At 36.6% G+C, this 13,759-nt stretch overlaps 1 non-coding gene across 1 annotated transcript; it reads left to right on the top strand.

Moving 5' to 3' along the window:
- Positions 1–10,720: 10,720 nt before the first annotated feature.
- LOC129022741 (U6 spliceosomal RNA) lies at positions 10,721–10,822 on the top strand. The gene has a single exon (XR_008496538.1). It is a non-coding gene; the product is annotated as a U6 spliceosomal RNA (small nuclear RNA).
- The last annotated feature ends 2,937 nt before the right edge of the window (positions 10,823–13,759 follow it).

Here is a 13,759-nt window from a genome sequence, read left to right as displayed (position 1 = left end):
CCAGCAGGTAAAATTTTAGAAGTAGTTGAAACTTTAGAAATTCTCTATTCTGATTCCTTCTAAGCAAACTGCATCCAAGAATTATGAAGTGACTTGTACTCCAAATAGTCAATGATTTGTTTCTTGATCAACAAAAAGTTATCAAGCACACGTTATTGAGCCAACCACAATAGTAGATGCTGAAGATATCAAGGTGATAAAAATAAAATAATCGCCTCTTCTAAGGAAGACAGATGATCAAAAAATTAGAGTATATAGACGAAATAACACTGTAGAGTTATGAATAATACTTCGGGAGGAGAGAGAAGAAAAACCTAATTCTTTATGGCAAGATTATTGCAAATTTATGACAGGGCTGGGAATACAACACATGATTTCTTACCCAAGTTTGAGGTTGTCTTTGTCAGAAACCACTTGATTTGGAAAGAAAAAAATCCTACACAAACTAAATTTTAAAAAACATATAAGAATACAGGGAACAAAATTGCAGAAATTATAGGAACAATTGCAGAAAATATAGGAAGACTATTGCAAAGAATGAGAAAATGTAAGATTTTGTGAGACAGCAGCTCTAGAACCTCACCCCAAATTTGTGGGCCATACTGACATCAAGTGCACATCCATAAATAATTACTGTGGGAGAGGGGAGTGAGGCTGTTGGTGCTAAATGCCGGTACTTTCAGACTCTGGGTGAGGTGTTTTCTCACAGAAGCAAGCTCTGAATGGTAACCGTCTCTTGGTGAAGGGCTGTTTCCAAGGCTTTCTTTATAAATGTGTTATGGGAATTAATAAAACCCTAACATAAAGCGCTCTGAAACTGCTAAAAATGAAAATTCTCGAGTAATATTAAGTTACATCATGTTAAAATAAGGTTGTCTTTTGAAAAAAGTTCAAATAATAAAGCACTATCATTTAAGAGAGATATAATGTTCACTGTTTTGCCAAAAGGAGGTTGGTGCATACTGTTGGTCGATAAAGTTACACAAAACAAAAACAAAAGCAATAACAACAACACAAAAATAGGAGTAAGTTTTGACTCATCTTGATGAAATCTCCTCAACCCCAATTCTTTAGTATTAATGAATAATTAGAATTTAGTTATATAAAGATACAAATGCTATGTTATACTTAATCTTTCTTAAACCTACAGAATTATATGATGTTGTATTCTAAAAAGACAGTGATTTTCAAAACAGACCAAAAAAAGTTAGTTTTGCCTATACACTGATTTCAGCTAAATAGAGCTTGAGAACAAACAAGAGTTTTAAAAAAAGAGTATTTAAAATCAAATATACTTCATTTTATTTCCCAGGAGCAGTTTGGTTGACACTTCCCTAATACTTCAGGCTATGAAACATATATTTTAAAATATTTTGCAGCAATAATGAGACCACAGGAGGAATTATGTGCACAAGAAATAATCTCAGCCTGACAGAAAGGGAATTAGGAAGATTTCCATGTTGGGGAACAGATAACCTTGAAACATTGTTTTGCTGATAAGAGTATGAGAATGAAGAGATTTCACATGTCTTTTCCTCATTTATTTTTCATTTTCATTTCTCATTCTTATTCATTCATTTGGACAATTAGTAGTAATGGCAAGATAAGCAATTAAGGCAAGACAAACTGTGTCACAAAAAGGACATCATAAAATAAGAACACCAATAAAATATTTGAGGTAAGTTAAGTCATTATCCAGACATGTCATGCTACAAAAGTTTCAGAAAGTTGTCCACGCAATTCATGAAATGAAATTCTGGGAATAAGAGAAATGTAAGAACTTGACTTACAAACTCTACACTAAAAATGAACCAAAGAGATCAAATAGAAGCTAGAAGAGAAAGGGAAACTCCTTCAATCCTGGATTTTGGAAAGTATAATATTAAAACCACATGTCACAAACTTAAAAAAAATTATCAGATACAACACAATTTGAATCCAACTGACAAAACATAAGCTGAAACACAACTCCTTTTTGCAAGAAAGTACTTTAATTTTATGGTAAATAAGTGGAGATAATTTTATCAAATTCCACTAATACCCCTCACAAACTCGGAGGAATAAAACAAGACAGTTTTATTCCTGGGAGAGACAGTCATCCAGCCTTCCCCCCAACCTTCCAAGGGTTTGGCAGGTGTGGAGGGGTACACATCTTTCAGACTGCACTGAGGGATGCTCAAATAACTGGTAAGACATTATTCTTGGGTCAGTCTGTTAGGATGTTTGTGGAAGGGATTAGCATTAGCACTGAGTAAAGAGAATCCACTCTCTCCAATGTAGCCAGACATCATCCAATTTGTTGAGGACCTAAATAGAACAAAAGGCAGAAGATGGGTGAATTCTCTCTCTATTTTTTCTTTTGTTCTCTCTCTGTGACTCCTTGAACTAGGACATGTATCTTCTCCTAAACTCTGACATTGAATCTCCTGGTTTTTGGGAATTCAGACTCCAGGATTTACACCAGCATCCACTTCTCCCCACCTGGTTCTCAGGCCTTCATACTCTAACTGGGATTTATACCATCTGCTCCCCTGGTTCTTGGCCTTTTGGTGTGAGATTGAATTATACCACCGCTTTCCTGGTTCTCCAGCTTGCAAACAGCAGTTTTGGAGACTTCTTGGACTATGCAATCACAGGAACCAATTCCCATAATAAATCTCTCGATATATGTATCTCCTATTCGTTCATTTCTTTGGAGAATTCTAATACACCCCATGCCTGGTCCCATAGCTCTCTTCCCCTTATCAACTGCTTATTGCAGATACTTCTCAATAGATATGACCTATTTCTTATGCCTTATGTTTTATGTCTGCCTCTCCATGTGATAAAAAGAAATATTTACAGTGGCAATCAGGTATTGAATTAATTTTTAAAGGTAAGAATTTAAAATGATTATAATATAAAATGCCAACATTGACATAACTGAATGACATATGCAATATAAAAGTCAGTTGGTAAATAATAATTTCAATTAAATGAACCGAGGCACAAATTTTAAAGCATGTGAACAAAATTTATGACATTGAAGGAAGGAGGGGAAGATAAGAGGAAATACAAGTGTGCTAATTATCTAGAATTCCATAGAGGAAATTAATACTATCTTACTTCTGACATTAATAGGTTGCAAAATATAAATTTAAGCATGTAATTTAAAGCTATAGAAATAGCTGCTTTTAGAACAATGCCATCAAAAAGCTGTGTACCTTCCATTAGTAGATGATATGAACAATCCCACATCTGTAGTAAAAGGTTGTATTCCTGTTGTGCCTGGGTTAGCGAAAAGATAAGGACAGGTTATTTTTACCCTCCAACCCCACTATCATGGGCAAAAACCTGTAATACATAGAGGGAACAATATTTAAATTTCAGGTATATTTATTAATTTGACAGAAGTGGTGAGAAAATAGGGTCATGTTAACCATAACAAGAATTAATATAGCTCACAAATTAATGTATCTACATGAAAGGGATGGCATGTGAAATATTTACTTGTGCCAGTAACTCAGAATGAGGAATATTAAGGGTTATTTTCTGTCTGCTTGTTACTACATTTCCCCACCAAAACATAAATATAGACCTTACTTACTGACAAAAATAAAAACACTAAATCCTTAGATAATATAGTTTCAAAGGATTTCAAAGATAAATGTTCCCAAATTTTTCCCAATTACTTAAATATTGACTTTCAAAGCAGCAGTTCTTTTCCATTTCCATAGTAAGCTAAAAGAGAAAAAAGCAACCACATATTAAGAGTAGAGAATTCAAGCAAAATGGCCATCAAAGAGTCCCCTTTCTCCAGGGAAGTTGACTGACTTAGTAGCCTTGCTGTGCTCAGTCATTGGCTGGGAGCAACACATAGGAAGTGTGGCCTCATCCTAAACATGGCAACAAATTTTGCATGCCTTAGTTAGCTCTGCTTTCTGTAAATGGAGACCTGTGAATCCATGACCACCACAACATTCTTCTGAAGGCTTTTGGAAATAAGAAAGTCTCATTAATAACAATTTAGGCTGGTATTTACAAAAGCTCTCTTGTTAGGAAATTATTTTAAAATAAGAGTTCTCTCTCTCTCTCTCCCCTGCCCCATCCCCATACGCTGACATACACTGCTCTGAGATTATATCAAACACTGAAAACTTAACCCCCGAGGAAGAGAAGAAAGAAGAGTGAATGTCTTTCTACAACTTTATCATCCCTAAAAGAATTATACTAATAAAAATATGTAGATTGCTTGCCCTTGCCCTGAGGCTATTTGACTCTAAAGGGGAAATTGACGTAATATATTTTCTGGATTTATTACACATGTTATCTCATACCTCTTCATAGCATTATTCTATATATGTATAATTATCTCTATTTTCAGAAATGAGGAAATTGAAGCTCCAAAGAATTGTAAATTGGTTTAACATAATCATTAGCTTTTGAATTGAGGTCTGGCAGCCTTTAAATGTATTCCGCTGTACTCCTTTGAAATCTTCCAAACAATTTTGGACTTGGAAAAAAATACACAGCAAATTAAAAAAGGAAGTGATATCCCAGAACTTAAAGTAAGATAAAAATGTTTCTACCAAAGGAAGTAAAATGTACTCAGCAATACAACTTAAATTTCTAAAAGACACATAAGGAAAAAAATCAGATAATTCTTTTGTTGTAAAAATTCTGAGAGAATATGAAAATAAATTTATTATATAACCTATAAAATGAAGAGATGAAATGTACTATTCAGCAATTTATCAATGTTATTTATGAGTCTTTATTAATCTATGTATGTAAGATGAGAGTAATAAAATACTCACACATAGAGTTGATTGAATTAATACGTGTGCATGGACTAGCCGGAGTTAGGCAGTCTTCACAGGCTGAGGGCACAGTCATTCACAAGACTGCTCTCACTCACCTCAGACACTAGCCACAAGCTTATCAGTTCCAAGGCCACCAGCACTTCTGACCAACAAGCTAAATATTCAGGGGTTCCTACTCTCTCTGCATGCTCAATCATTTAATAGACTGACAGAGAATTCAGGAAAGTCCTGTACATATAATTACAGTGTTATTACAGCACAAATAATACAAATCAGGATCAGCAAAAAGAGGTGCATAGGGTGAAGCCTGAGAAGGTCCCAAATGTGTAGCTTCTGGTGTCCTCTCTCCCTACAGAGTCAGGACACATCACCATTCCAATCACTGATGTGTAACAATACACATTGTTACCCAAGGAAACTCATATGAGCTTCAGTGTCTAAGTTTTTATTGGAGTTCTATTTTGTGGGCATGATAGATTGAATTACTGGTGATGTGACTGAACTTAATCTCCAGTTCCTACTCCCCTCCCTGTAGGTCAGGCTAATATCACATGGTTCAAAGCTCCAACCCTCTAAAAACATGGTTAGTCTTTCTGGATTGGCCAACACCATGCTGAGTCATCTTGTTAGCATAAACTATCTATGAGCTCACCATAAGTCACCTCATTGGCATAACCTATCAGAACATACTATGAATAGCAAAAACTCTCCTGTCACTCAGGGAATTCTAAGGCTTTAGAAGATAACTCACGGGAACTGGGAAAAAAGGCCTGCCAAATTGTTTATTACACAATAATATGCAAAGCACTTTAACTGGTACCTGACATATATTATTGTTCTTGTTGTCCATAGTCATAGGATACTAATTTAGAATAGAGTTAAAAGTAGGTCCATGATTTAACCTTTAGCCTCAGAGATAGCTGAGGATTTGGGTTAGCTTTTCTAGGATTTTTGTAGACTTGTTACATTTTTACTTACAAGTTGAGTTTCCGATCAGTCTTTCCCAGAACATTAGTGCCATGCCTAGTCTGCTCAAACAGAGTCTCTGCTCTTGGGTTCAGATTTACTTTTACAAGTCAAAATAGGTTTCAGCCTGGACTAAGTTTACTTAGCTTTAAGACAGGATACGTGATAGGCCACATTGCATGAATGGCAACAACAAATCAGAGGAATTAAGAGACTTACTTCATTGCTAGGATTTGGTATTCTTAAAATCTTTCTTGCATATTAATTAAAGGAGTCACAGGAGCAGACTAGACCCTAGATTATTGAGAATTCATCTGTGGTTACTACATTCCAGACCATACATTTGATCCTCATTGCTGAAATTGTTTACTGAGTAGCAAGTATCAGTGAAAATCTACTGTACTGGAGAATGAGGGCCAGTCATGTGAATATGAGGAGAATGTTATGAATCTTACAAGGTGTAAAAGCTGAAAGGGCTGCCAGAGCATGCGCCTTCCATGAATTGAGGTGGCTCATGCTCATCTTGTCTCATCTCCTGAGACTATGTCCATCTTAGCAATGAAGTAAGTCTCCTAATTCCTCTGATTCGTTGTTGCCATTCATGCCATGTGGCCTACCAGGTATCCTGTCTGAAGGCTAGGTAAACTGAATCCAGGATGAAACCAATTTTGACTTGTGAAAGTAAATCTGAACTCAAGAGCAGAGATTTTGCTTGAGCAGACTGGGCATAACGCTTATGTTCTGAGAAACACTGTTTGGAAACTCACTTGTAATTAAAATGTGACAATTTTACAGAAATCCTAGAAAAGCAAACTCAACAATGCAGTGATTAGACACTCTTAATGGTAAGAAACCCACTTCAAGTGAGTTTAAACATAGAAAGAAATGTGTTAACCCACACGATATGGTTTGGCTGTGTCCCCACCCAAATCTCATCTTGAATTGTAGTTCTCATAATCCTCACATGTTGCAGGAGGGACAAGGTAGAGAACATTGAATCATGGGGGTGGTTTCCTCTATCTTGTTCTTGTGATAGTGAGTTAGTTCTCATGAGACATGATGGTTTCATACAGGGCTTCCCCCTTTGCTGGGCACTCATTCTTCTCCATGCTGCCACCATGTGAAGAAGGACATGTTTGCTTCCCTTTCCATCATGATTGTAAGTTTCCTGAGGCTGCCCCAGCCCTGCAGAGCTGTGAGTTAATTAAACCTCTTTCCGTTATAAATTGCCCAGTCTTGGATGTGTCTTTATTAACAGCATAGAACAGACTAATACACCACACAAATGAAAAGTCTAGGAGTAGTGTAGACTTCAGGGGGAATTCTATCCGGGTTCTATCTCCATCCTCTGCTCTTCCTCCAAGGAGAATTCATCCTTCATGTGCTTGCTGGGTTTGTCATGGGTGCAAAATTGCTGCAGTTTTTCCCAGCATCATGGCTTCTCACAAAACCACTCAGAGAAAGAATAAACATGTTTTGATGTTTAAAAAATCAAAGGAAAGTCATGGTCTTTACTTTGCAGAAGCAACATAGATGCTGCCCAAACCTGAACCGATCGCCATGGTCAGAGGAATGTTAAGCACTAATGGCTTAGGCTCAGACTCCATGTCCACTGTTAAACCAAATATTGCTACATGAGGAATAGGATTAACTTGTGGGTCTGGGTTTTGTTTATTTGTTTCAAGGGTGGAGATGAAAGTAGATATATAATAGCTTTTTCTTTCCTGCCCAAGTTTAGAAACAAGTGAAAAATAAAACACAGGGGATGGACCTATGGAGATGTAAGCCTTTTTACTGACTGGCTGGATAGGGAACATGGTTTAGCTTGTGGCCAAATGAATTTGCTCACATTTCAACTATAGATGTCTGGAGACCCTCATCGAGACAAAGCCTGTACCACTGAGTTTATTGCAAGCTGCCTTGCTGAGGGGAGAAAACCTAATAAGAAGAAATAGGGCTGACTGGAGAACACTTATTTTATTTTTCTACCTCATAATCAGATGTCATTCCTTTTCCTTAAGGAGGACTGAGTGAGAAGTGGGGAGCATTATTCCACCTGAAGTCCCTCCACAAGGAAAAATAAAGCCAAGAGCTGGAAAACATTTCACCTTCTTCGCCTACAATGATGATGATTAGTTTGGGTTAATAACGGCTTACTCCTCCAAAATCATATAGTTGGTAATCTGATGTCTTGTTAACAATGAGTACAGAAAAACTGATGCCAGGGAGTTCATTGGCTCTGTCCACTGCAGACAGCATAAAAATATATCATGACAGAGACTTCCTAAAAAACATGGCAGACATGTGCACCTCTGCTCCCTCCCCAAACCTGACTAAAATGACACTCAGATAGTTTAAAAAAAATAAAATCATTAGCCTACAAAGACAAATAAGATGAGAAAACAAAAGCACTCTAATGAGACCAATAAAATTTTGAAAGCTGACTTATGGGTGGAATAATAGTAACAGATAGGGAAGTGAATTCTTGGAAAGAAGCCAGCATAAATAAGTCCATTTGTGCCATAAAACTCCAGAAAGGCTCAGGAATGGAAGGTAACCACTATCTCCAGAGGACAGGGAGTAGGGATGTGGGGAGGGGAAGGCATAAAACAGGAAGATTGCTTTAAAAAGTCTGAAACAAAAGTATTCGAACCCTAGGTTCCTTTTTTAGTCTGTGCAACAAAATTTTTTCACCTTTGAGAGTTCTAGATAAGCTGTGCCATAGCATAGAGAAACCGCTGATAAAAAAAAGACAAGAAGCTGGATGGCAAAAAGGGAAATAAGTGAAAATCTGACTGTTAGATCATGAGAACACTCCTCCAAACCCCAACCATACCCAGACACCTACATCAGGCAGGAAGTGTTGGGAAATCTGACCAACCCACAAGAAATGATGGGCATCCCTTTCTAACCATCCTTCAGGAAATGCAAGAAGTCAGTAGGCGTTGCCGCAGCAGACAGAGTTCCCATAAGCATTTTGGCTTAAGGCCATGAAATATTTGAGCAAATCTCTAACTTCATTGTAGCTACTTTTCCTTCTGCTTCATTGCAGATCTTTAAAAAATGGTATATGAGATTGAATAGAATGATAGGCTAATCTATTACGACCTAGCAAATTTAGCTCAAAAATCCCACAATTGTTCAATGGAAGGACATTCTCATGATAACTTGTCATGATAGTGTCTACCCTGAAGCAACTGTTAACATATACTGAAAGGAAATTATATACCTACAGGAAAAGAAGATGCATGTCATTTTCAAGAAATCAAACTATTACATGTAATCAAATATATGAATGAGACAGGATAATAATATAACACTAAAAAAATAATAATAACACTCAGGCTGGGCTCAGTGGCTCATGCGGATAATAACAGCACTTTGGTAAACTGAGGTGGGAGGATCGCTTGAGCTCAGGAGTTCGAGACCATCCTGGGCAACATGGCAAAACCCCAACTCTACAAAAAAATTAGCTGGGCCTGGTGGTGAGCGCCTGTGGTCCAAACTACTTGGGGGACCGAGGTGGGAGGATTGCTTGAGCCCAGGAGGCGGAGGTCGCAGTGAGCTGAGATCATACCACTTCACTCCAACCTGGGCGACAGGGTAAGACCTTGTCTTAAAAAAATAAAAAAATTAGGCCTTGTGCAGTGGCTCACACCTGTAATCCCAACACTTTGGGAGGCTGAGACAGGTGGATCACTTGAGGTCAGGAGTTTGAGACCAGCCTGGCCAACATGATAAAACCCTGTCTACTAAAATAAATAAATAAATAAATAATAGGCGGGCATGGTGGGTTGGTACGTGACTGTAATTCCAGCTACTCGGGAGGCTGAGGCATGAGAATCACTTGAACTGGGGAGGTGGGTGTGCAGTGAGCAGACATCTGCCACTGAACTCTAGGCTGGGTGACAGAGTGAGATGCTGTCTCAAAAAAATAAAAAAAAATTTTTAAAGTATCTCATCACAATAGTAATTAAAGTAGCAATCTTAACTTGAAAACATAAATGAGAGATATAGGACTTACTTTACAAAAATTATAAAGCTTTATTGGAAAGAAACTTTATTCTTTAATAAGTAGAAACACATAATCATGCTCCTGGATGGAAAAACATTATTTTGGACCTTCCCAAAATAATATGAACATTTAATAAAATCCCAACCAAAATTATAAGCTCTTTTTTGGACTATAGCCTTCAGGTGACAAATTTTATTTGGATTATTAATTAACAAAAATATTTCAGAATACTCTCAAACAAGGGAGAAACTAGGCTTAGCAAATATTAAAATATATGCTGAACCATCAATAGATGAAAGAGTACGGTACAAAAATCAACATATTACATCATATTGAAAAGTAGAAAAAACTAAAAACTGACCCATACATCAAAATAAAAGAAAATGTTTTTAATTAATATATGCATAGATAATTGTTTTCCCAGTTTAAAAAAAATCTATGCAGACTATTCAAACTAATAATATCCCATCCCTAAATATTCTCTAAAAGTGCAATATATCATTATACAAAGCATTAATAATATCCGGAATGCCTCAAATAGAATAAAACTGGACATTTAGCCTATTGTGGCGGTGCTAACTAGTAGTCAATAGCCTTTGAACTATCTAAGAAAAAAAGGTATCTGCTCCCCTCCAAACAAATGAGACTATAAAATTTCAAAATTTCTGAATTTTAGCCATCAATAAAAATGGAAAGAAACTAAAAAATCTAAAAAAAAAAGTAATAGGAAAAGTTTAAAATTTAATTATAATTATTTTACAAATAAAACTCCAGATTCAAATGGGCAAACTTAAGAGCAAACAACTCACAAAATAAAGAATATTATTTTAATAAACACACATTAGAAATGTTTAACCTCAATTGTATCTCAAATGCTAACTGTAAACTCAAGTCATATAATTGCTTACTGAAGGAGTAAAATTAAATTAAATGATGCATGCTTTGGCAGAAAATATCTTAAAATTGGCACAATCCAGAGAAAATAAACATGTCCTCTTTTAAGGATGACACAGAAAATCATGAAGCATTTCATTAAAAACAAAAAAGCACTAAAAAGAGGAACATGAGTCTCAGTTAATGAAAAAAAGCTAAAATCATAACAAAGTAATTCACCAAAACATGAAGTAATTTGGCAGTTACTGTAACTGCAAAAAGAATTTCCATGATTAATTCAAATCAATGCAACAAACATTTAATGTTTACTTAGTATGTGTTAGTCATTGTTCTAATGTTATAGAGAAGTAAATAAATACAACAGTAATAAATACACTCTCCTAGTTCTCCAGGAGGCTATGATCTTCTTTGAGTCTGGAAGTGGGACAGTAAAATAAAAAGAATAAAAAAGTATAATTAAATGTAATGCATAATAGTGGAGAATAACCAAAACTGATATGCATACTATATTATGAGATAGAAATTGTTTTATACTCTTTTTTGAAAAACTTTGGCATTTCATATAATGAGCCATAAATATTTCCAAACCATTTATTCAGTAATTCTATTTCTGGAAATGTAGTCCAAGAAAATACAATCAAAAGGAGAAAAGATCATAATGCAAGGTTGTTTAGGCAGTACAAAACTGGAGAGTGTTTCTTGGAAAATTGATTATATTTAATAATAATTATGAAGACCCTAGCAACCAAGGGGAAAATTTTAAGACATATTTAAAAAATGAGATGCGTAAGTTTAGTATTCTGATAAATATGTTTAAAAGTATCCATTTGGAAAAAATCTGGAAGCAAATAACATAGTAGAGACACATATGCTAGGATTCAGGGTAGCTTTCATTTATATTCAACATTTTATTGCTTGCCAAAAATATAGACTTCCCCTGGGCAAACATTCTCTCAAGCTGTTTAATGCTATTGGATTCTTTAATAATTAAGACAATGTAAACAAAGGAGTTTTAGACCCTTTGCTAATACAAATTTTAGAACCCTAGATTCCCACTGTTCCATTTTCCCAGGGATTCTTTTAGATTTACATCTTAACAAGTTAACCAGTTAACTGCTGGAGAACTGGGTAACAGAGAAGATACTTAATAGAGGGAGGGCCTCCGAGGCTTTGGTCGGCCCTGCATTTAGTCCCTTGAAACTGGATTCCTGTCTCTCGTCCTTCCAAACCTGGAGTAAGATTGGAGGACTGAATTTCACCCAATATTAAAGAATCAGAGGCAACGTGGTTTTGTCCAATTATATGGGGAAAAGGAAAAGGGAAAAGTAGAACACCATATTAGGTGTTATGTGTATAGGAAGGAAAGGATAAAAATTTATATATAGTTAAGAAGGTTATTAATTCAAAAAAAATTACTGTGAATAATCTGAATATCAGACAATAACATGGACTGCACTATGTCCAGAAACAGCCCTGTGACCCACTCCTAGTTAATTCATTCTAGGAGAGGACACAGTCCTTTCCTTACACTCTCCCCAGGCCCCATATCTCGGTCAAGTGAAATTTCAAAAAAAAAAATCCTAATATTTCACAGTATATTTCTCAAAGCTCTAGGTGTTCCACATTTAACAGTCCACGTTAGGCACATGTGGTCCAATCTAAATTTCCCTCACTTAGTAGGAAATACTCATTTAGTAGGAAAACCATTTTTCTGCTTTCTCAAGGAAACAACTAAAATTAAATCTCAATTCAATTTACATTAATAAACCAAGCAATTTCATACCATCCTTGCAGATTCAAATGATCTTTCACTTTTTCCAAGACAATGAATAATGAATTACTTAACTTTTCGTAACTAAAGGGTCAATCTGTTGTTTTATGTCATACAGTCTCAGATCACAAAAAAAGTCAACTTTGTGACAAAAGGGGGCAATAGGATTTTGATGCACTGGAAGTAGAAAAGATTCCAGATTGAGGTGATTAAGAAAAAGGGGTTTACAAGCTTTATTTTACTTTGTTGATTCAGCGAATAATACTTGGTTCAGGGTGATTCAGGGTTTAACGTGCAGGCAATATAGCATCAGGGGATGCAGCTAGAAGTTCAGGCTGATAGTGGGCCACAGTAGGTATTGCATGTTAACTCAGGGTGTTTGCACTGGATGTGACCAGAGGCCAGACTCAACTCCTCTTTCATTGCATCACCTAGACTTCAGGGCTGCACCTGTCAGGCCTGGGAGCGTACCATCGACTGAGCAAGCAGTTGTTCAAGAAATCAGCCTATGTCAGACTGTGTGTGATATTCCCTGACCACAGAGACAAGATTTAGAACATGCACACGATTCAGTCTGGAACAAGATGCAAGATGCGACGGTTTCTTGCAAAGTTATAGGGATGAAGTTTAACTGCTCTGGACAGAAAGCTGCTAGGAGATAATCTTTCTTTGCTTGTCATGACACAAGGATGACCCCTGGGATTGCTTCAACCATTTTGCCACCAATATGGAACTCTTCTGCTGAAGAACTAAGTCCTTACAGAGAAGAGCAGAACCAAAGGGGTTAGAGAGAAACAGGTGGAAACGCCGGCTTGAGCCTGCCCCAAGTCCCTTCCTGTCTCTGGACTCCAGGTACAGGGGCCAATAAGCTGAGTGATATTAAGAGTATGGAACAACTTGTAGAGTATGTTATATATGTACATATAAGCCAATATACAATAAACTACTCATATATGTGTACACATATATTATGAAACTTTCTTTTTTGAGACAAAGTCTTTCTTTGTCACCTGAGCTGGAGTGTAGTGTCATGGTCTCAGCTCACTGCAATCGCCACATCCCAGACTCAAACAATCCTCCCACCTCAGCCTCCCAAGTAGCTGGGACCACAGGTCCATGCCACCACGGCTGACTAACTTTTGTATTTTGTGTAGAGACAGGGTTTCGTCATTTTGGCCAGTCTGGTCTCAAACTCCTGAGCTCAAGCTATCTGCTTGCCTCAGTCTCCCAGAGTGCTTGCCTCAGCCACCATGCCCAGCCTGCAACTTTATTAAGTGATGTATGCTGTAATTTATAGATAACTCACAGGAC

Source organism: Pongo pygmaeus, chromosome 22 (genome assembly GCF_028885625.2).
Source record: "Pongo pygmaeus isolate AG05252 chromosome 22, NHGRI_mPonPyg2-v2.0_pri, whole genome shotgun sequence".
NCBI lineage: Eukaryota > Metazoa > Chordata > Mammalia > Primates > Hominidae > Pongo > Pongo pygmaeus.
This window is presented reverse-complemented; position numbering and strand designations above follow the sequence as displayed.